Genomic DNA, 25,458 nt, shown 5'->3' on the forward strand with positions numbered 1-25,458 from the left:
ATGTATATCTTCTAAATGGACATAATTTATCTATTTAAAAATGTGTATTACACAAATCTATTCAAAAGCAATATAGATTAGTCTGTAACAGGGGTGAGTTCTACTTACATTTACTACCAGATCACATCACACCCGTGCACACTCTTCTGCACATGCGCAGAAGCTTCTGCGCATGCGTAGATCACCTATGATGACGTTTTGGTTAGTGGGCGGAGCCTTCCGCCGGTTTTACTACTGGTTCTTGTGAACCAGTCCTAACTGGGGGCAACCACCACTGGTCTGTAATATATATTATAGATAATCCTGAACAAAAGTATTGTGATTTAAGAGGAGTTGCAGACAAATCCCACTCCCACTAAAGTGCCTTTTGGAAAATAACTCTGAAGCTTTACACAGCCACAAATTTCTGAAGGTCAGCTGATTTGGACATAGCTACAAAACTACAAAACTAAGGTTGATTAGTTACTCAGCAATTTACATTAGAGTAAATCAGAAATTGATGCCTACTGAATGATGTATATATTATATACTGTACTGTGGACTCATCAATTCCGGAATAATGAAAAATATATCCTCTTCAGAAGGGTATATACATGCGTGTTTAAAATAATTTGAATTATTAGAAAGTGGCACCAATTTTCAAAATATAAACAGATTGTTCTACTTTTCCAAGTACTGTAATGAAAGGGTTTCTGAATATAGAGGGGGAGGGGAACCCCCTCCCCAATGTTTTACAGTTATTATCACTTTTAACATTTTGTCAGCTCCTACCTAGCACGTTAACATTTTTGTATATTTCAATCAGCAGTCGCTTCACCTTTAATTAAATAGGTATTGCGAAAGATCTAGCCCTTTTGCTACTGAGCCTTTTAATCTTATTCTGTGTCTTTTCTACTGAAGTGTGATGATTAATACTGCTACAGAAGTTATGCCAGCATGAGTTCTCAGATGTTCTAATAACCCTTGAAGCATGAATATGCTTTCTTTTATAATCCATCAAATTGAGAATTTTAACAAATATCTTATTTTAGTCAAAGCCTTTTTCCTGGCTTTGACTACCATGTAAAAAAAAGAGATCATTTTACTAGGAAGGCATTTGAGGATTATGATTCCTCCTGGTAGCTAGAGAAAAGTAGTGGGAAAATAGTAGTCCATGGAAATTAAAATCAGCAAAAGCTGTACTATCAGTAGAAATTCCTACAACACTGTAAAAGTGCTAGGTCTTTTTAATGGAGGTCAGAAATAAGGAGGAATATGTTGGTCTAATGGTTAAGGCAGCAAGCTAGAAACTGGGACCCATGAGTTCTAGTCCTGCCTTAGGCACAAAAATTAGCTGGGTGATCTTTGCTGCCCCCCCCCCGTCTCTCTCTCGTACTTGGAGGTCTTCTAGTCTGATCTCCTGCTCAAGTAGGAGACCCTCAGTCCAAGCCACCTCACAGGGATGTTGTTGTGGGGAAATAGGAGGAGGAAGGTTTGTTGGATATGTTTGCAGCCTTGAATTATTTGTAAAAATAATAAAGGCAGGATATCAATCAATCAATCAATCAATTCTTTTCAAAATAGCATTCCTATTTAGGATTAGCTTTAGCCTTGCATAGCAGACTATTGCTAATGGTCTGAAGGTTTGATGTTTGAGTGGTCTGAAGTGATGAATGCACACTCTTTTGAGAAAATTGAATGATAAATGATTCTTGGACTATACTATATCATATGCATATTATATGATGCTTGGATTATACTTTACTATATATTAAGTATGGTTGCAAGAGCATAGCATTTTATCAGTAAGAATTATAGGCATTGCTGTTTTTTATTCAAACAAAGCTTTGGTAAGGCATACTGAGTACCAAATAGTGCAAAAAGCTAACATATTTATATTTTATTTTCCTTTCTGGGAAGTGAAGATTTTATGTTCCTAGGGACCCAAAGCAATTAATATATACGCAAAATATTATATGGAGAAAAATACCATCGAGCACTAGTTGGAATCCACTACTGGACACACTGAAAGAGTGAAGGTTTTCTTGAAATATGGTGAAACAGAAGAAATATTCCTCCTTCTTCTTCCAACTAATTCCATTGTAAGAAAGGCATACAAATATATTTGGTTACATCTCTGCTTGTAGCTGGATGATGCTCCTGAAATGCTCACCAAGTACCTGGAAGCTGTAAGGGTCTGGAGGAGGAGAAATTGGCTTTTACTCAACCCTGGCAAGATGGGGTTATTTTGGATTTTGGACCCTCTAGGTCTTGATGGCATGTCATCTTTGACTCTGAATGGAGTTGCAGATTCCAAGGGCTGAGCTGGTGCACAATTTGGACATCCTTCTAGATTCATGACTCCTGATCAAGGCAGCCATGGGTAGGAGGACCTTCAAGAATAAATCAAGAATCTGTGAATTCTACTTGTGCACTCATTACACTTTCCTGGACCGAGAGGACTTGTTCACAGTAAATTATGCCTTGATTACTTCCTGCTTGGATTATTGCAACATGCTTTACATGGGCTACCCTTGAAGACCATGCAGAAGTTGCAAATGGTCCTGAATATGCTGATACACTTGGTATTTTCTCCTGTAGTCTGGCAGGCCCCCACTCTTTTCACCTTCTGAAAGTACTTAAGATCTGATTTTCCCCAAAGGGCTGGGATAGGGTGAGATTGATGATGCTGGGACAGGGATAAAGTGGGACTGGGGAGATAAACTTATTATGGCCTACATGGGAAAGTTCAGCTGCTGTGTTCAGGTATTTTGTTTTAATTATTTTATTTTATTGTGGATAGGTATTGTTTTTATTTTGGGGTGTGAGCTGTCCAGAGTTTGGTTCAAGATGAGCAGCTATATAAATGTTTTAAATAAAAAATAAAGTAAAATCTCATAACTGAAACCAGGAGACATTTTAATGTTTTAAAAAAACTAAGTAACATGAAAAATCAGACATAAACCTTTTGATTGTAAAGGAATGTATTTGTTTTCCTCCCTGAAAGGAAAGGCAAAAAAGGAGGTTAAGATAAGTGAATGAAACATAGGCTATGTTTATACATAATAATAGCTAAATAACCCATTACAGCTTGGATTACTATCCTCTTCAGAGTGAACCTTTGTCCCTGGAACTATATGGAACCTAGGAAGTATTTCAAACATTGTCAGTAATCTGAAGCTTATTAAGTATATGGGAAGTAACCATATTAACTACAATTTAATTTTGTTCTGATTTCAACTATGATAACCTACAATCCTGATCCTCTCCCCCCAAAAATCCTCCTCCAAACCTAATTTATGACTTATTTTTATGTAAACCAGAAAAACTGATTCAAGCAGACAATGAAATAAGGAATGGAACAGGTTAGTAGACATAGTAAATTTTATTTCAGTAGGCCTACACTAAATATGATTAAAGCCTAAGAGAATACAAATTTCTGAAATACTCTAAACAGCACGAAGATATAAAGTAGAAATATAAAGCAAAAATTTATTTTGCTTCCTGAAAAATACATTTTCTATTCATTAAGCCACTGGCTTCCCACCAGGGGAATCCTAAGTCGCAGGAAATTCAGAAAACAGAATTCTGCATGGTTTAAATTGACAGTACTGAAGGAGTAACAGTTAGACTCTTCCACCGTTGATTTGGAGATATGTTCAAAAACTGACTGACAGCAAAAAATAGTCTTGTTTAGAGAAGAATAAAGTTACAACTAAGACCAAGGATGTCATTTTCAACTTCTAAGAATAAACTTGAGTTTTTATCCTAAATGAAAGTAAGACTACATTATAATAAAACTCCAATTCACTCCAAAATTAGCACAGAATCCAAGAGGACATATATTAAGTTTGTTATTGAAACAAAATGAAGGTAACTAGATAGAGAAAAAGAAGTTATTAAGACCCAATCAGAATCTACCGAGAAAAATTCCACCATTCAATTATTTAAAGTCATATACCGTACTTAAATCAGGTCACTCTCTGTGATAACAACAGTAAAGCAAAACATTTGCAGAACCTTAAGGAACAATAGTTAAGTTGTATAAATAGTTCATATGATGCAAATAGTAATTATTACCATATAGATAATCAGTTGATTCCAATTGGGAAAAGAACTAAGGAAAAAAAATGTTAACATTGTTTAAGGAACATTCTGAAGCAAGAGTTATCCTTATTGTTCCCTCTCCCTTCATCCTCTGCTCACTTTTCCCCTTCCTTTCTTCATGTTAGATTAGGTTTTAGATTAGTAGTATTTATGTGCTTTTGATGTGCTTGGTTTTTCCTTTATGGGTTAAGCTGTATCACTTCATCATCTAGTTGATAATTTCATTTCTTTTTGTCTTCCACATGAATACTATTTGCTATACTACAAATGTTGAATAATTAATAGTTAATATTCACATTGAAAACATTGATGAAAATTCCCATAGTAATTCCTAGCATTTCAAATGTTTACAAAATTTGGGGCAGCTGTTAATTAATATAGCTTCCTTTCCTTTAAGACTTGTCTAGCATATGCATCCACTATTTTGTGTGTACTAAGATGTCATGGACAACATCCTAACATTAGGGTATCCTAAACACCAATATTTTAGGGTTTTTAGAATCCTGAGAAAAATAAAAAAATAAAAATTCTTGTAACCCAAGTACCCAGTTTGACCCTAACCAAAATCAAGAGTTTTTCCTATTGTCATACAAAAAGTAAAGGACATTGAAAGACCCACAAGAACCTTTGGATTAAAAACAAAGCCTGGCCTGGTCTATTTCATGTAAGGGACAACATAAACATAGAGAGGAACTAATGTGGATTTTGATATATTTATGTGGATTTCATTGGATACCAGCTGATATAACTGGCATTTCCTGCAGTCTGAAATTTATCCTAAATCAGTTCAAAATAAGTTCTGCTAATGTGGGATTGTTCCACATCATGCTGAAACCACAACTGACATTGGGAGTTTCCCTCCATTTAATATTGAATTCTATATTGTTTAAGCAAGCTAGTGTCTAGTGCAGAAACTCAGGAGTCCAGGCAGTTAAAATCAATATATAGATTTATTGTACTCTAAAGTTCTGAACAAGAATCTGAACTACTAACTGTCAAATCAAATTGGTGGTAGGTAAGACTCAATGGAATTCAAGGTGGTCTGCACTTAGATCTCTTGTGAGCGTGAAGGGACTCAAGATCATGCCACATTTGACCCCCTCCCTCGGGCTCAGTCTCGTCATGTTCTACAGATAATTGGAATAAAGCTTAGTGTTCCAGTGATCTACTTACTTGCAAATAATCAATGAAAAGTGAATGCATAAAAACAATGGTAGCACCTGGAACAAATCATAAAAACTTGGATGTATGAGCCTGAAGCTTGATGTATTATAAATCACACTGACGACATCTATATCTCATTTGCATTATTGCTTTATTTGAGAAGTTTCATTAGTGATTCACAAGTGGAGATGAAGCAGCTATAGCTTCTTCAAAACATCTTGTTTATTACAAAAATGAATTTATATTAATATACCAGAATATATAAATGCAGTACATAGAAGAATGTTACCACAAGCTGTAATGATCACTTAGCAGTGGCAAACTTTATTTACTATTAGTGATATATTGTTCCATTATACTGAAAGTGAGGTCTTTTATGAACTTCACTTCAAATGACAACCACATAATATATTGTTATTTCTGCCTTGGCTCCTTCAGGGGAAGAAAATGAATTCATCCCCTGAAATCACTATTTCTAAAAATTGAGAGACTGATACATCAAAATAATTTGATATTCAAAGGTTATCATAATGTGTGGGATGGATTCCTTGCAGCATGCCTTGGTCAGGAGATTGTAATAAAATGATTCTGATCAGTTAATTGAAGAAGGAAAACCAATATCTTATATAGCAAAGAATAATCTAGAAAGAATAGAAGAAGCTATCTAGGGGATGGGGTGTATTCTGAAAAAATAAAGATAAGCAAAGTATATTGTGATTAATAAATAAACTTGGGTGCTATTCAGCTAAATGTTTCAGACCATTTATAGAAGAAATAAACACAAGATGCCCTTGATTAAACTCAGTGGATTACTCCACTGGTAAACATAGGGATAATTTTAATTGACTTACATGAACCATTTTGACAATAGCTTGGATAAACTGTACTTAAATTGGCACATTAAGTTATTATGTCCTTATTTAGATACATCTTTATCAAACTTAACACTCTCTATTTTGTCTCACAACCAGTAAGGTCTCAGATATAGTTCTACTGTCAGTTTTTTCTGGAAACCTCTGCAATGAAAATATACTCTTCTGCGTGTTCTCTCTACCCAATAACAGTGATGATTGTAATTGACATTAATAATGTGTAAGCATTTCAGACCTACAGGTGAAAGAACAGGTCAATTGTTATGATGGAAAGCTTACTTTCACATGAAAATAATTATGATAATCTTGAGAAACCAGTGCTATAGTCTCAGGTTGTGATATGAAAAAAAGGGTTTTTATTATTCTGGTTTTCTGAGGGCAGAATAAAAGGTGAAGCAAAGGATACAAAATGCGGAGTGAATGGATGCATCTATTATGGTTATTAGGTGCAAAGATTATAGTTTGTCTTTTCCAAATCAAGGTGAAAATGTCTATCTTTTATCGAGTATTACAACCATAAAGCAGGTCAGACTAGCTAGTGGGAGTTTCCCAAGGTCATGAGTACACAGGGGTACATAGAAAAAAAGAAAAGGTAATATACAAATTCATGAGTTGGAACTAAAGTTTGTAAAAAAAAATGCAGCACTGAGAAATGGATTTATACTTTGGGAAGAAGTATAATTTCTATGCACTTAGTTCAGCTGTCTAGCCTAGTGGGTTGGGAGAGCATTTAGAAGAGCCATATTTTGAAAGTTTGATCTCACAATCTGAGAAGAATGTTTGTAGAAAATTAAAAATGAAAATTAAATGAGGACAAAATGTCTTTTTACTGAAACAAGGTAAGCACTTGTTTTCATAGATATGATGGCTTTGATCAGTGATGGGCTCCAATTTTTTTAATAATCTGTTCTCTGCCCTAATGACTGGCTGGATGGGTGTGGCTGGGGGGCATGGCTGGGGGGGGGTCATGTGACTGAGTGGGCATGGCCAACTCTACATCACTTGTGTGGGTGGTACCTGTATGGGACAGGCAGGGTTGGGGAGGGAATCCAGGTGTCTCCTGTGTGGGGGGGGAGGGAGGAAGGAAAAATCCAACCTGTTTGTGTGTGTGTGTGTGTGTGTGTGTGTGTGTGAGAGAGAGAGAGAGAGAGAGAGAGGGGGGGGGGAGAGGGAGAGAGAGAGAGAGACTGCGTCAAGCTAGACTGGGAAAGTTGGCTGCGAGAGGAAGAGAAACTGAATAAGCTGGACCCAGATGCTTCTCGGGTCCCCTCATCCCAGAAGCAGCAACCTTGCATTCTCCCCTCTCTGCTAGCCCCCTTCTTCATATGGGATCACCAGAGACGGAGAAGGGGGCAGCAGCGGCCACTAGCATTGAGGCCACACAGAAACGGGAGCACACAGAAATGCCGCCCCCTTCTCCCTCTCTGTCTCCATTGCTGGGTGCTCCCATGCAAAGAAGAGGGCTAGCAGACAGTGGAAGAGTGTGAGGTTGCTGCTTCTGGGATGAGGGGACCCTGGACACATCTGGGTCTGGCTCACCTGGCTTCTCTTTCTCTCACAGCCAGCTTTTTTGGGCTGTTTTCAGGCTATTTTTCAGGCCAATTTTTCACCTGAAAATGGCCAAAAATGGCCTGAAAACATCCCAAAAATGGCCTGGGTTTTTTGGTTGTTTTAAGGTCCATTTTAGGTCGTTTATTGGGCCATTTTTTGCCTGAAAATGGCCTGAAAACAGCCCCAAAACAGCCTGTTTTTGGGGCCATTTTCAGGCTGTTTTTCGCGCCAATTTTGGCTGAAAAACGCCCATAAAAATGCCCAAAAAATGCCCCCAAAAATGGGCAGGGGTGGGGCCAGCATGTGGTCTGATTTGCCATTTCTCTGAACTGTGCAGAATCAGAACAATCGGTTCAGGCGAACTGGTCTGAACCAGCAGCAGCCCATCTCTGGCTTTGATCTATGATCTAACATTTAACCAGCATTGCTATTGGTATGCTGTTTTAATTAGTTTAATTGCCATAAACATATTACAATTATTAATCCATATGTTTCCTTATTTGTTTATGAATTACTCAATTTTTTTTTGTTGTTGGCTGAGTAGGGACAAAAATAGCCAGACAAATTATTGAAAGCTGGGGAACAGGTTCTTTGTTTCCCAGGAGTGGGAATTACCACTGGCCTATCAAGTACTTAGATGATTTACCACTGGCCTATCAAGTATTTAGGAGATGAGATCGTGGTCAGACAAGGAAATAATTAATGACTTAATAGCCAGTCATCAACACTCTAATTAACAACTAAAAGCTATACACAACCAGACCCATAAAAATACAACACATAGAACAGCCCACTGCACATATTCTGGAGACAGAAAGAAGTTCGCTGATGATGGGCCCCAGCATGAACCTGAAAGCTTGGAAGAATAAACCTTTGGTCTTGGTAATCAACCCAGATTGAATCCTGCAACATTGCAGGATCTTGTTGTTGTTTGAAATAAAACATCAAAATAGTACTCTGCCTGTTTTAAGATGCATTCAGGATTAATTTAAAAAAACATGCAGGAATTTTTTAATATAAAACACCAGAGTCGGATCTGACATAGCACTGCAAGAAATATTTAAAAAGCATAAATTATATTTATATTTATATTAAAACTGATTTACCCAAATATTCTTATTTCCTTTCTGAATCCTATTTAAACCTTCAACTCCTTGCTTATCAAAAGATTCAAGCTGACTTAATCTATTCTCATGAGAGGTAGTTACCATTCTGACATGCTTTTCTCAGGAGCATTTACTAACCAGAGAATCTACAGGCTGTTTAATTGCTTAAAATCATGAACAATAATGGTTAAAATCACCAACACTTCCCAATTTCCCTGGGAAATTTGATTTTTCAGAAAGATCCAGAATTGCCCCTTTGATTTCTTTGGGTACTGAAATTCTAAATTGGAGATAAACTGTGTCTCTTTGTTATTGAATTTCAGTAGAATATGGATAGTGATACGTGGGAGGACAGTTCTGCATCTTTTGGCATGATTTAGAGCCTATATTTCCATCTCAACTATCCATTAATTAAAAAGAGAAGGCTATGTTACCTGCTTAGTAACTAATTTATGATGCAGTCCTACATCCTTGTAATCTTCAAACTTGTGGAGAAGGTTGAAACTGCAGTGTCAACAACTGCTACACTGGACCTGAAAGTATAAAACACCCTTCCAATACATTAACTTATAAGATGTTTTTTGTTGGTGTCAATAAGAATTAATAAAGATTCACTGAAAATACAAATATATACAAACACACTTATGAATTGTATAATGCTGATATATATATGTTGTGTAGTACTGTGGATTTTTAAGTGCATGTGTACCAACATAAATATAAATAATTGGAGCGTCAAAAATATTGATTATTATGGATTTAGAAACTAAACTAACCTTAATAATTAAAAGAATAGAATTTCATTTTCCTTATGCTAGAGAGAACAATTCTCTCTCTGTGTGTGTGTGTGTGTCTCTTTCTCTCACACACACACATGTAGCAGTTATCATTCACAACAGTTAGTTGATTGGAGAACGTGGGAAATGTATCCAACATACTTTAGTCAGCCAATTATTGACTATATGTATATTTCCTATACTCTCCATGCCCAATGATGTGAGATGTAGTCCAATCAATTTGGAAAACACCACACTGAGGAAGGCTAGCAGAGTGCTTCAGATCACACTTCACATTCAAGAGGAAAATTTATGTACCATAGAATCAGTAGAGCTGGGAAAGTCTTCAGAAAGTACTTTAGGTCTTAAACTAATATTTAATGTAGTTATTTAAATCTTAGCATCTCTCAACAAACACAGCAGAATGAGGGGAGAATTACCGCTTAGATCATAAAACAAGTTAGCAGCACTTTGAAAAGTCTTTATCTAAGAATTAAGGGGTTTACTAATTGAAATTGATAGAATCATAGAATGAATTGGAAAGATCCTCAAGTGTCATCTAATCCAATGCCCTGCTGATGCATGAAATGCACTCTTGAGAGTAGAATCAGATATCAGAAAATCCATCCTATTCAGTACCTTTCAGCCTTCAAGAAATGAAGGCCTTTTCTGAAGGCCTTCATTCTAACTGATAACAGAGCTCCGGATCGATCCAGAGTTCTATTATCGGCTGTAGAAGCCTTCCAGAAAGCCTTGCTGGTCTTGCTAGATGAAGAAGTTCCTGAAGGCCTATGATAGTGAAAAAGAGGCCAAGGGTGACACATGCAAGTGAGCTGAGTCAGTGGATGACATTCCTCCCCCCATAAAAAATAAGACCTGGTGCCTTTTTTGGTGGCAAAAATATAAGATAGGGTCTTATTTTGGGGAAAACACAGAAGTTAGGATAGTAGACTATGATCAAGGAGGCACCGATTCAAGACCATCCTTAACCCACACAAGACTACTGGGTAACTTTTGGGAAGCTAGCACTTGTCAGCTTAATCTTATAGCATTGTATTGTAGAAAACATTGAAAGAGGAAGTACGTGTACATCATTTTGAGTTCTTGGAGAGAAAGTAAGGTGTAAATCCTTACGGCAAATAAAATCTACCCAAAGGGCAAAGGATGACAGGGGATGGAAACAGTATGTAAAAAAAAATCCCATTACTTTATTTTTCCTGAAAGTCCTTTTTTCAAGACGCAACTGGACTTTCTGGTTTTTCTTTGAAGACATTTCGCTTCTCATCCAATAAGCTTCTTCAGCTCTCATTTCCTTATTTCTTCCTCTGGTAGAGACTTTTTTAATCAAACAAATAGGATTGTTCTTCCAAGGCTTTGTGTCCAAACCTCTCATTTTAAATAAAATATTTCATCTTCACTGCATGAATATTTTAGATACAGAACAGCTTTCCTGTTACAAATGATAAACATTTATGGCAGTATTTACACCAGCGCTGGCTGAAAGGCTTTTTCCCCAATCCTTATTTCTGATATTTTTATTTCTTCCCTTAGTTGCTGTCACACAAATCTTTAAATTAGGCTCCAGAGTTGGCCATCATCTATTGTTCCTTTGACTGCTTTTGCAAATGATCTAGCAAAGAACTTTTTGGAATAAATGACTCTGCCAAGTGTTGGCAGTTTGTAGTCACAGGGGTTTTGAAAGGAATACTTCAGGCTTAATTTAGATTGTATGATCCTCCTTTCACACACCCACACACCCAAATTTCTCAGTTCTGTCTTATCAGTTTTGAGTTCATATGGTGCCTGACTAGGTCAGAGAGTTCTTCCCAATAGCTTGAGTGAAAAATATTCCCAATATTACCTTAACAAATAGTTTTCTTTGTCTTTAGAATGGCATCTAACCCAAGGGCTCCATTATCAACCTTCTCTTGGCAGTATAGACGTAATTAATTTCTCTTCAGGGTTTCTTGTTAAGAGAATTGTTCAGCTGGAGATGCTTTGGTTTCAGGGCTAGGTTTCCACAATTTGATCATTGTACAAATGGATAGAGTATAATTTTAACAGGAGATAGACAAATAAAACTGTTTTATCTATTAGTTTCCAGTTGCTGTGCCAGCATCAATTAAATATTGATTGATTGGAGATGCTTTCATTTCCTATGGTCTATTTCATTCCAACACACTCTGGAGATGTCTTTTTTATGGGGTGGGGGGGACGGGGGACAATGACAGTTACAACATGTTGTTATCTGCCAGCCTTACCCGCACATGGTAATTAGATTGTAACCATGAGATACTGCCAGAAGAACTCTGCCAAATCTTACAGGTAGTTCATGATATATTTATATATATTAATTATATATATCAATATATATATATCTTACATATATTTATATATAACAAGTGTGTGTGTGTGTGTGTGTGTGTGTGTGTGTGTGTGTGTGTGTGTGTATATATATATATATATATATATATATATATATATATATATATATATATATATATATATATATATATATATATGTAGGTCTTTGGTTATTCGGGTCTTCTCCCATGTAAAATTGGAAGTGTCTTGGCGACGTTTCGACGAAGTCTCATTCGTCATCTTCAGGCTGGTGTTCTCGGCTTCGTGCTTCCAGGAGCAATGTGAGATCGCAGCTGTCTCTTCCTTTTAACTGCTAGCAGGAAGAGACAGCTGCGATCTCACATTGCTCCTGGAAGCACGAAGCCGAGAACACCAGCCTGAAGATGACGAATGAGACTTCGTCGAAACGTCGCCAAGACACTTCCAATTTTACGTGGGAGAAGACCCGAATAACCAAAGACCTACATACAAACACCCGCGAAAACCTGAGAAAACATATATATATATATATATATATATATATATATATATATATATATATATATATATATATATATATATATATATATATATATATATATATATATATATATATATATATATATATATATATATATATATATATATATATATATATATGTTTGTTTTCTGAGGTTTTCGCAGGTATTTGCATGTAGGTCTTTGGTTATTCGGGTTTTCTCCTGCATAAAATTGGAAGTACCTTGGCGACATTTCGATGAAGTTTCATTCATCATCTTCAGGCTGGTGTCTTCGGCTTTGTGCTTCTAGGAGCAAATTGCCTGACATCAGCCTGAAGATGACGAATGAGACTTTGTTGAAATGTCGCCAATGTACTTCCAATTTTACGCGGGAGAAAACCCAAATAACCAAAGACCTATATATATGTGTGTGTGTGTGTATGTGTGTGTGTGTGTGTACAGTTAATATCTCAGGTTTCTTCCCATGTAATTGTAAACATATCCTTAAAAGGGTAGTAGCGACATTTCGACAAAATCGCATTCGTCATCTTCTGGCTGAAGTTCTCAGTTTGGTGCTTATGGGCTTCCTGCCCCTCAACATATATTGGACAGACCAACAGAAGAATGAGTGTGCGCATCGAGGAACATAAAATTCAATACAAAAGAAAGAACACACATCATCATTAGTACAACACATAAATGCCACAGGACATAATATTAATTTTAATAACACAAAAACAGTTGCAAAAATAGAACATCTCAATGGCAGAATAATCAGAGAGGCCATTGAAATAGAGAAAAGACCATATTGTATGAATAAACGTGATGACACTTTCCGTCTGCCTACTATTTGGAAACCTGCTCTCATAGACAGATAAATCTTAACACAAAATATAAACCATAGATCAAAGATTCATCATAATGCTTGTGTTGCCACCATTTCCAGCATAATTTATCCATTAACCCACAACCAAGCAACAGCACTTCCACCCAATCAAAATACAGCTACGTCACCAGCCAATCAGAATACAACAACACTGTCGACCAATCAGAATACACCTTTGCCTCTTTTCATAGAAAAATGTCAGTTACGATCACACAGTTTGCCCATAAGCACCAAACCGAGAACTTCAGACAGAAGATGACGAATGCAATTTCGTCGAAACGTCGCTACTACCCTTTTAAGGATATGTTTACAATTACACGGGAAGAAACCTGAGATATTAACTGTACACACATATATACCCGTGAAAACTTATATATACATACACACACACACACACACACACACACACACACACACACACACACACATATATATATATTCAAACAAATTGATTTGCTGCATCAAGATCAGTTTTTTTAAAAAAAATAAAATAACAGCACTTTGTTTATTCTAACTCCGAAACCATAATTGTCTGCTGCCTAATAGCAAAATTCCATTGAATAGTTTACAAGAAAATAACCTGCAATTACAAGCAATAACATATAAAAAAATAAGTAATAAATGACAGAGAAATTGATGTAAATGCAGGTATAAACTAAAACACATTGTATATTTTGAATTTATGAGTTGAAAAAGTGTTAGAAAATGCAAGCCACAAAGTATATGAATTTGTCTGCAGAAAACAATTCATAACCAGATAGCCACCACTGAAAAGACCCTTTTACCATCTGGGGTATTCTCAGAGATTTCTGAGAAAGGTCGAAAGAGTCAATACTTTTTCTATTCTGTTTCTTCTAAATGGAACTTTCTCCTTTCTAGACTATTACAGGGGAAAATATTGACTGCATAAATCTAATTGTCAAGAGTGAAACATGGGCAGCTACATGCCTCTTCATTTCAACTTGACATTAGAGTAAGGGGAGAGATGTTGACTACAAATGTGTTAGTTTGGAGAAATGAAATTTCTGCAGTTCCATGGGAGCTTGTGAGGGTCTGGACACTTTTCAAGGTCATTATCAACAGATGTGAAGAAGAAGGCAGACGGTTCCCATAACAAAGAGAACTTGTTTACATAGTCAACATGAAAGCCTGAGGTTTGGGCTGAAAAATTCATTTTTTAATACTGTGATCTGGTGCCTTAGAAATTCAGAGTTAGTTTTACTTTGCCATTACCACACTATGTATTCAATAAACAGTAAGCTTTTCAGAATTGAAATGATCCTGTACTTTTATTTGGATACTCAATCTGGATATTGACACTAATCTTTCTAAGTATTGATACATCCCCAAATTTCAATATCTACTGTGTTTTCCCAAAAATACAACCTACTCAGAAAGTAAGTCCTATCTTGATTTTTACATGTGTGCCCAATATAAGCCCTACCCCCAAAATAATTAAGACCCTGCCCACTCCAGGTTGCACAGGTAAAAATTAAGCTAGGGTGGGGATGAGGGGTGGAGCTGCCCTACTACTTACTTTTGGACAGTTGCAGCCAGTTCTCACACACCTCGGTCCATTTTTTCTGCAGCCAGCCAGGCTTTCCTAAAGGCCAAATGGGAAGATGTGTCTCGGATAAGGAAGGGAAAGGAAAAATAATACAATAATATTTTGCTGCCTTGTATACAGCTGGAGATGAACAGGACCAGGAGATTAGAGAGTACTTGGCTAGAGCTGATTCCCGGAAGGTCCCACTCCCAATGAAAGAAATACTGAATGCAGAGATTACCTTGAAGGAAGTAGAGTTAGTATTAAGGGAACAAAAGGGGGGAAAGACCCCAGGTATGGATGGTCTTCCAGTAGAAATTTATGAGGCCCTCCTTGAGACTTTGGGGGAATTTTTGACTGAAGTGTTTAATGAGGTTCTGGACTTTGGTCAAATGCCACCCTCCTGGTCTGAAGCGTATATTACATTAATTCCAAAGGAAGGCACTGATCCACTTCTGATTAAAAATTACAGGCCGATCTCCCTACCTAATTCCGATTACAAATTATTTTCCGCGATTTTAGCGAAGAGACTTAAATTTTTTTTGAATGAGTACATCCACGGAGACCAGAATGGCTTCCTACCTCACAGACAATTGAAAGATAATGTGAGAACTATATTGAATATATTAGAATATTATGAATGTAATTCTGATAAACAGGTGGCCCTGGTCTCTGCAGATGCACAAAAAGCTTTTGACAGAATGAGCTTTCTCTTTGCACAGTTGAGTGAAATGGAATTCGGGGAAAGATTTATCAGGGCGATCCGGACAGTATATGCGAAACAGACAGCGAAAATACTTATTAATGGGGAGGAGTCTGAAAAGATTTATATAAGTAAAGGTACTAGACAAGGATGTCCATTATCTCCACTTTTATTTACTCTAACCCTAGAGTCATTATTGAATGAGGTCAATAGGAACCATGGAATTAGAGGGCTAAGGATCAGAGGGGAAGAGTTTAAGCTCCAAGCCTTTGTGGACAATTTGATATTTGTCTTGGAAAAACCTTTGGAATCGGGACCAATCTTGCTCCAGGAGTTGGAGGCTTACAGGAAAGTAGCGGGATTCAAATTAAATAAAGATAAAACCAAGATCCTAATTAAGAACTAAAGGTCTTTCTTGAAGGTCTCTCTAGCCGATAACAGAGCTGCGGATCAATCTTGAGCTCTGTTATTGGCTGCAGAGGATTTCAGGAAAGCCTTGCTGGCCTTGCCAGACGAAGAAGTTCCTGAAGGCGTCTGATAGCAAAAAAGAAATAGGGCGATGCGCACAAGTGAGGTGAGTCAGTGTATGGCATTCTCCCCCACCCCCCAAAAAAATAAGACCTCGTGGCAAATATATATATATATATAAAACAGGGTCTTATTTTGGGGGAAAACACAGTATATTAGGATTTCCTGATTTGTATATAGATTTTACATGAGAACAATGAGGTGTTTTGATATTCCATTTTTTGTAAACACACTTTACAGTTTGACATAATTGATGTAATTGAAAGGTACTATAATAGTTAAGCATGTTTCTAAATTACTCAGCATGTATCAGCAATAAAATTCCTATTTCTCAGCTTTTTCTAAAGTCAACTTGAATATTTGGCATCTCTCTTTCCATTGAGAGTATGGATAATCTTAATATATTTTGGATAATCCTAATATATTTTTAATTATCATATGAAATCAAGGATATTGTAAGGTAGTTTTCACACTCTATTAAGTCTCTGTTCTTTGAGATGGTTAAGTCTTCTTTCTTTGGGAATTGATTCTTTTTCAATCTGTTAGCCACTGTGTCATTCTCTAGATTTACTGTCATAGCTTGATTAACATCTTTACTGATTTTTCTTCTGTTGATCACCATATTTTTGTAGATATTCCATCAATTCCTATAGCCTTAAAATTTGGTAATAATTTGAGTACTGATCTACTTTCATGTTCTAGTAGCGGATCTACAGTATACAGTTTCAGTATATTCCTTCCATCTTTGCTTATCTCCTTTGAATCAATTACTATTTGTCCAATGACACCATTAGTATATCAATTCAAAGTTGGAGTGTTCGTCTGAGTTTTGAGATGTTTGGATGATCATTCTTAATTTTTCTATATCTATTTTTTGTTTATTTCATTTTCATAAGCCGAACAGTCCAACTGCATTTTTTTGTTTGATATTTCCAACTTTGACATTCTGGTTTCCATAACGTCTGTGTATCTTCTTATATGTTCTGTCAATTTCACTGATTATAAAACTTGTCAGTCTTCTCTTTTTCTGCATCAGTGGTTGGAAAATTGTCTGGTTGAAGGGTTGTCCGTGAAGGTTAATTGATACTATGTGATTACTGATTGCATTGTAGCCAAGTTCTGTTCTTGCTTCCTAATTATGAAAGCAATACCGCTCTTTCTTTGTTTTTATGTACTGAATAGTATGTTTTCTAGCTGTAAATATTCGGTGCCAGCCAGTGGTGGGATTCAGCCAGTTTGCACCACTTCGGGAGAACCGGTTGTTAACTTTCTGAGCAGTGTGGCAAACTGGTTGTTGGAAGAAATCATTAGGGCAGAGAACCGGTTGTTAAATTACTTGAATCCCACCACTGGTGCCAGCCCAATATCCAGCACTGGCCCATTTATATATTTATATATTCTATCAATATGATTTTTGTGGCAAATGTAGGACATTTACCACTGCCTTCACCCATGCAGTATAACTTTTTTGCCATTGTCTCTGAAACAATCTTCAGCTTCCAGCATCTTCCTATGCTGTGGCTGCCCTACTTAGATATCTACTTGCTTTAGCAGGGCAGCTGGAATGAACTTTATCCCTTGAGTGACTGCTAGAATTATATACTCTTGGCATATATTCCCAATGTTATTTTCCCAGGAACACTGCTGCCCTCCCATGCCAAGATGATGCAGCAGTATAGGACTTAGGGGAGAAGTTATAACATATTGCTTCATTCTTAGCTAAATTGATTGTTCTGCAAAAACCTCTAAGCTCATATTCTAAAATATTAAAAGCTCTAAGAAACACCATCTCTGAAAAGGTTGAAATTTAAGAATTTCTGATTCTCATGCCAGGAAAAGCCATTTTATGAATTAAAAACAGAAGGCAAACTGCTTCTAGATCAAGAAACAAGCCCTAAGATGCCCATTGACTTGAAAGGTAGAGGAGAAGCCCAGGATTTAAACCTGACATTTTACATGTAGAGAAGGTAAAATTCCAGGGTGCTGTGAAATGGAAAATTTATTTTTTTATGTAGAGCTCCTAATCCTCAGCTTTACATCTGTTTGACTTTCTGGTGTCTGCCTGCCAGGAGAGTTTAATCAATATGCTTGGTAGAAACCCTTGACACTTTTCCCATGCAAATTAATGTTAAATTATGTTTTCTGAGGATATGAGAAAAGTAAAAATACATTCCAGACAAGCTGAGCAATTGATGACTGCAAGTACATAACCACACCATTTTCTTGTTCTTAACAGTAGTACAGAGGTGACTAGCTGAGACCTTCTTTTGGGATTTTTAAAAACATTCCTGTTGAACTTACAACATTGGTCACCAGGCTTCCATCTCAGTCTTAAAGTAAACAATAGACTTTCAGATACTTAACCTTTAATTTAGCTCTAGGCTAGATTTAGCAGATTTCCAGACACAACACAACAAGATCAGAAGCTTCATTAGTCAGGAATGAAGGCCCTAAAAACAACTTCCACCCACAGTTCCAAGTTAACAGATATAGGGCAGGTTGCTTGAGGTCTTGCCAGGCTAAGGCATTTTAAATAATGGCCTGTTCTTTCGTGGGTATTAACCAGCTAGGCAAGAAAATGCATGTAGATTTATTACATCAAACTTAATAAACTATTATTAAAAAGTCCAGCAAATATTGTGTATCAATTGTATGCCCTGTTTAACCAAAATCAATGTTCAAATTCTTGTGCCCTTTTCTCCTACTGGCATGATATAATAGACTAGAAACCCATTTCTATCTGTATCTTTATGAAACTCAACTTGTAGTTCCTTTGTAGTTCCTGTTGGTTTATTTATTTATTAAATTTATTTGCCACCCATCTCACTGTGAAGTGACTCTGGGAGGCTAACAATAGGTAAGATTGGAAAACTACTATCATTTGCTGAGGAAAAAAAAATCTTATTTTGATCTAATCAACTCATTATTGATATCCAGGTAACAATTTTTCCACTGGTTGTTAAGCCTATGAAATAGACATAAAGCCTCTGAAGAAGTGCTTTGTGCCAATGAGAAAATAGATTTTTCCCATTGGAGTAGAAGAATCAATGTACTTCATTGAGCCTCTTAACACAATGGAAAGCTTCATAAGGCTCCATACAACCTTCCAAGGCTTTTGTGCATATATTGCACATGCTCAGAAATCTATTATCTCTAACAAAACAAAGCAACCTGGCTGTTCCATTTAAAAATGTAGGCATATGCTTCACAAAGCTATTTAGAGGAATCCTTCATATAAACTTTAATTAAATCAACACATCTTTCCAGTCATACTGCTTATATTTTTGTTCTTTGAGTTAAAAACTTAGATTAGATCTTTAACCATTACTTTTCCATTTGATTATATCAATTTATTCCAGAATTTTTTTGGGCATAAAATAACTTCAAACCTCTGACAGTACTATAAGTTTTCAACATATTTGTATTTGCTCCAGAAAAATCTGCTGATGTTTTGCTTCTTTGTCACATCACTTGTTACATTGACCATTGGATTCTTATTTCCAGTTCTTTTCAGAGCAGCTTCAATATACATTGACTATTTTACTTCTTCGAATGATTAACTACTTTTATTTAGTTCTTTACTTAACATCACACAATAAAAATCATCTTAGATTGCTTCAAGGAGGAGAAATCTCTTAAGAGCAAATAAGAAAAAAAAGGGGGAGGTTGTAGGCAACATTGCTCTTCCATAAAAAGAATGACAGAGGGGATTCGTATGGAGTTCTTGGCACTTTCTGAATTTGGGTGTTTGCTCGCAAACTTTTCATTACCCAACTAGATAATATGAACATGCCTAGTTGGGTAATGAAACACTTGTAACCCAACAACCAAGTTCAGAGAAGACCAAGAACTCCACAGTTGAACCCTGAGCAGCATATATTTTTTTCTATTCAGAGGAAATTCTTTTAATGATTTTTTTCTGCTAGAAGAACTGGGACAAGGTGAAAGACAGCAGTGTTTATTATGATTGATTTACACAACAATATTGTCTTAAAAGCCATAAGAAAAAGAGCTACCGGTAATCAAAATTTACATTTAGATACATCAATTTTATGTTACACATTATGGGTTCCAGAAACCATCATAGGAGGAAATGGTCACCTTTGATTGTTCTTTTTTTAAAAAAAAAATCTTCCACAGATCCAGAGTCTGAGGATGAATGTCCTCCAGAGAAACATGGAAATTCAGAGCTGAAAAGCACAATTTCCTCTTTTATAATTGATTGCTTTAGCATATGAACTTTAAATAACCCCTTATAACCACCTTCTTGATCTTTAAATAGCAGGGAAGCTTTTTGCCTGGCTTTCACTGTCTGATGCATAATTCATAGTTGAGGCTAGTTACAAAGAGTCAGGCTGTTATTGTGCAGAAGCCTGGGGAAGTGTAAACAACTACCTAGGGAAGCCCAGACTTCACACACTTGTTCCCAGACATAGGAAATTGCCCAAGTGCGGTCATCTGAGAAACATTGCAGCACAAGAGATTTCTCAGAAGGTGTGCATCATAAGAGATATACATATAGCTATAAAAGAAAATTTAGCAATCAGTGTGGCTGTAAATTTTCCTTCCCATCACATCCACAAACTTAATAAGCTCATTTTATTTAAACTCGTTTTCATTTGTGCTTGAAAAGGTAGCCTGCGTTCTCATTGGAAGGAGATTTCATTTCCTCTATCTTTATCTATCATCTTGTAGAATCCGATCATAAGAATGTGGTGGCATAATGAAATAAAAAATCAAAATGCAGAATTAATGGATTGCCAGCTTTAGGAGTGTAATAGATAATCACCATTAAGGCAATCACAGAAACATTTTAATTGTAGTTCTTTTAACAGTTTGATTTCATGATTGCTCTTATTGTAAGCCATCTAGAGTCACTTTTCTGTGAGATGGGTGGCTATGTAAATGTGATAAACAAACAGATAAATCAACATGGAGTCTACGTTGGCAGTTTATTCTCTTTTGTTTTTGTGAAGCAGGGTCAAGGATATATGCTTAGGCACAGAAATACTTCTAGTTGGAACATATGTATTTCAGTCCTACCAATGGTGAAATCTGAACCAGTTTACTATTTGTTCACTGGCTGCACATGCACGCAATGCACCAAACACACGCTGCATACACGCATGCACAATGAGCACGAAACACGAGCTGCACACGCACACCCAGTTGAGCACCAAAAGGAGGCTTGGGAAGGTAAGTAGAACAGCGCAGGGTGGGTGATCAGCTGTGGCGCACGTGGGAACCTTTTAAAAAACTTTTTAAAAGCATTTTTTACTACCGGCTCGGGCAAATCGGCAGTAAAAAATGCTTTAAAAAAGTAAAAAAAAGGTTCCGACAATCGCATGGCACAACTGTGATCATTGTAGCATTTCACCTCTGAATCCTACCCATGCAAAACAGCATACATGAAGTATTTTGCACATTCCTAGTATTTTAAAAGAACTCTGTGGTCATTTTTGTTTTATTATACTCATTTGAAACTTATTGTTGGGCTAAATTTGAGAGTTTCTTTCAAAATCCTGCTCTCTGGCACCCCTGTAATGTCAGTTACTTTCATATGTTATTATTTTTTAACTGTTAAAATGAATCTGCAACACATAATTTGGCCAGATATACAATATTTATATAGTTTTTAATTCTCTCCCATGTATTAAATGCTTTTTTCATTTTCTCAGACTTTTAAAGATATCTGAATATGCAGTGCAGTTGTGGACTATACAGGATAATATATTCTTCCACAGCAGTTGCCCATACGTCTAAAATCTTTTTTCCGGTGTCAAAGCTAAGTATCCCAATTAGAATGAGAAAAATAACTGGACAGAAATGTGAAATCTGATGAAACCTTCCATTTTTAGAGGACTTCCAGAATTTGTTCTACTGGTAGAACAAATTCTACCAGCTTGATAGAATCTCCACTGATGCCAGTCTTTCCAAAATATTATGCCCCTGTTGGCCATTAATCACCATTTAAAAAGCTAATGAAAAAAGTATATCATAGTGTCTCTAGTTCACCTGCATTCTCATGCAGAATACAAAAATCTCTGTGTCCATAAGAGCATCTTATATAAGAATCAAACTACCCTAGCATTCATTAATATTATTTAGACATCTGAACCCACTTAGAGCATTGAATGGGAACATAACAGCATAATACTCTGTCTATTTACTTGAAGTAATTAAATTCAATGGGACTTATTCTGAAGTAATTGAATGGTAATGCTAATATGTAGGGATATCTCCTTAAAATAAATGTCAGCATTTTATGCATAGACATTTGTTCTGAGGCAATAGATTAGACTCTTAAAAATTTAAAGAGAAGGGACAACAAAGCATTAAATAATAGTTATGCTTTGATTTATAGAAGGTTTTAACAGGTATATCATGGCATTTTCTCCAGAACTCAGTATAAATATTCCCTTTATATAAAACAATGGATCATGCCTGATGATTTTGATTTAAGTGGAAGAAAACCCACCATGAGGATGGATTAATCTCCTCAGCCTAACTTTTCAAGATGACAGATATTGGTTGTCAATCCTACACATATTTCTTAATAAAAAATTGATAATTGTTTTACCTGAGGAATATTGTTATCTATTTTCAGTACCTGCCTTGTGGAAGAGGTGCTTCAGCCCTGATAATTATAAATGAATCAACTTATTATTAGAATTAGAATTAGTAGAGTACCAAATGTTTAATAGTACTTGGTTGGACATACTTTCTAACCTGAAATGTTTTATTTATTTTTAAAAAATCACATCCTTTGAGATTATAAGAAGTCAAGTCGAAAAGTTTATGCTGCTTATTCAGTCTTGAGATTGGATATCATCCAAAATGAAATCTTGTCACACATCCCTTGATTTAGAATAAAAATATTGAACATTCCATTGATCTGGCTTACATTTTTTTGCATTGATTTCCCAGAGAAGCTGGGATTCCCAAGATGATAATTCTATATTTGCCTTGTTTTATCATGATTACGAACAGTTTCTCAGCCTTTTCCCTGACTCCCAGAATGATAGTTTTGTGCAGATCCAGTAGAGTTGTGTCTGGCTTGAATTGTGCCTATTTAGTTCATATTTTAATGTAATCCATTTCCAGGAATGAGATATTTAGCATCAGATTTACAATTCATCTTCTAATCGTTTTATTCTCTCCTTTCCAGCTTCTTATGGGAAACAGGTGCTAGGCAACCCATCTTACATATGTTTTTATGACTTTTCATTTTATCAGTAATTACATTTCTAGAACTGTAATAATGCTTCTCTCATATTAGAAAGAAACTTGGTTTTTAATAATGCCACATTTTAGTGGATTTAGTTAGACAGGAATATGGAAACAGGGGGCTCAGTCTGACTTTCAGATTATGCAGCATGAAAAATATTTGTCATTGTGATATTTTTTTCACATCTTCCCAATTTTCTGTTGAATAACCTAGAGTTGTCTTTGGTTGATTTAGAAGTGGAGTTCTCCTTCTCCCAACTGAAAACTTCCCAAGTGGACAATATATGATACCTCAGTGTATCACACTATGGATGATGTGGATACAGAGATTTGCTAACCTATAGTTGACCTGTATTTTTTTGTGGAATGGCCTGGTTGCATGGCCCTGAGAATCTATTTTCATTTCATCTTGATTCTGAAGGAAGTGAAACACCTATGTTGTTCAGCCTATTTCTTTGGGAATAGCAGTTTTATGGATTAGCAAATACAAGGGCTCCAAAGACTATTATTACTATATCCAAACCAAAACAACAGAAAACAGTTTTAATTTTTTAAATCAAGAAAGGTAAACTATTAAGTAGAGGAGAAAAGAATTAATTCTGGGTATATAATCCCTTTTCTTATAACATATTTGATATATGACTGCAGGTCACACACTGCAATACATATTGACTTTAAACAAGAGACATACTTCTCATTTCAGACTGGAATAGCAATGGAATAGCAATAGCAAAGAAAATAAAAATTGCCTCCTATACAGCATTTCGGCAAAGCTTTGAAGTTCTTGGCAAAATAGGGAAGTGGCTTTGTTTCCTTTTTTTAACCTCTTATTTCTCTTTGGGATTGCAACTAATTTATTGTCAAGGAAACAGTACAAAACAAATAAAAATACATTTTTGACTGGTGATTTTTGTTATGTTGGGTGAATGAGGACACAGCAAGCCAGGCAGTGAGAGACAATAGCTCTTTAATGTAGGCTGAGAACCCAGCGACTGACCTGGGGAAACAGCTCCCCTTATATACCTTGCAGCTGTGGTGGTCAGCCAATCAGCTGATGGCTAGTTAATTCAAACTTTCCGCCAAAACCTATATACATAACACTCCTCCCCTCCCAGAAGTCACTTGGCATATGTAGTACCTCAGGTGACCAGGGCGTGTCTGCACCCTAGTTGACCTGTGCAGTTCAGTCAGAGGTGTGGCGTCGAGTGGGTCGGAGGAACTCCCTGTTTCTCCCTGCTCCACCAATGGAACCTCCGAGAATTCGTTGTGGGCGGCGACTTCTTTGGCTGATCGATCTTCCGCGATGGTGCAGCACTGGATCTCGGGGCTGACAGCTAAGTCCTCCGCTTGACTTGGGCTTGAGGTAGCTCTGGAGTTCTGTTGGTAGTTAGGGATCGGTTCATCGAAGATGTCTTCTGTTAAATGCTTCTGTAACTGATCAATGTGCCGGCGCCAAATTCTCCCATCTCCCATGTCTACCCTATAAGACTTGGGCCTGGTTACCTCCGTAATTATCCCGGTTTCCCAGAAGGGCCCATTCCCGTAATTTCTTGCGAATACTGGTGAACTCTCTAAGCTTCCTCTCTGCCCCTCTGAAGTTGTCAGGGGAATAGCTGGGGTCTAGCCTGTCTAGGACTCCTCGGATCTTTCTCCCCATCAGAAGTTCAGCCGGGCTCCGGCCTGTGGCGGTGCATGGTGTGGCGTGTTGGGCCGTTAAGAATTCATCTATTCTTTCCTGCCAGTCCCCTGGCAGGGGCCTAGGCATGAGATGGCTTCCTTAGCCATTCTCACAAATCTCTCTGCCAATCCATTGCTAGCCAGATGAAACGGGACAGAGAGTACATGCCTGATCCCCAACTCCGCCAAGTACCCCTCAAACTGCATGGCTGTGAACTGGGGCCCATTGTCTGAAACTAAGGTGGCCGGTAGGCCATGGGTGGCGAACAACTGCCTTAGCTCCCTAATGACTGTGTCGGTAGTATGGCTTTCATAAGTCTAATCTCCAGCCACTTTGAGAAGGGGTCCACGACGACCATAAATACCTGCCTATGGAATGGGCCAGCAAAATCTATATGGATCCTGGACCAGGACCCTGCGGCTACTCCCATTCCCTTATTGGCGCTGTAGGTGGGTCTGGCCTAAACTCTTGGCAGGGCTGACACTTCCCCAC

This window comes from Pantherophis guttatus, chromosome 5 (assembly GCF_059756535.1).
Source record: "Pantherophis guttatus breed Tessera chromosome 5, ASM5975653v1, whole genome shotgun sequence".
NCBI classification, from domain to species: Eukaryota; Metazoa; Chordata; class Lepidosauria; order Squamata; family Colubridae; genus Pantherophis; species Pantherophis guttatus.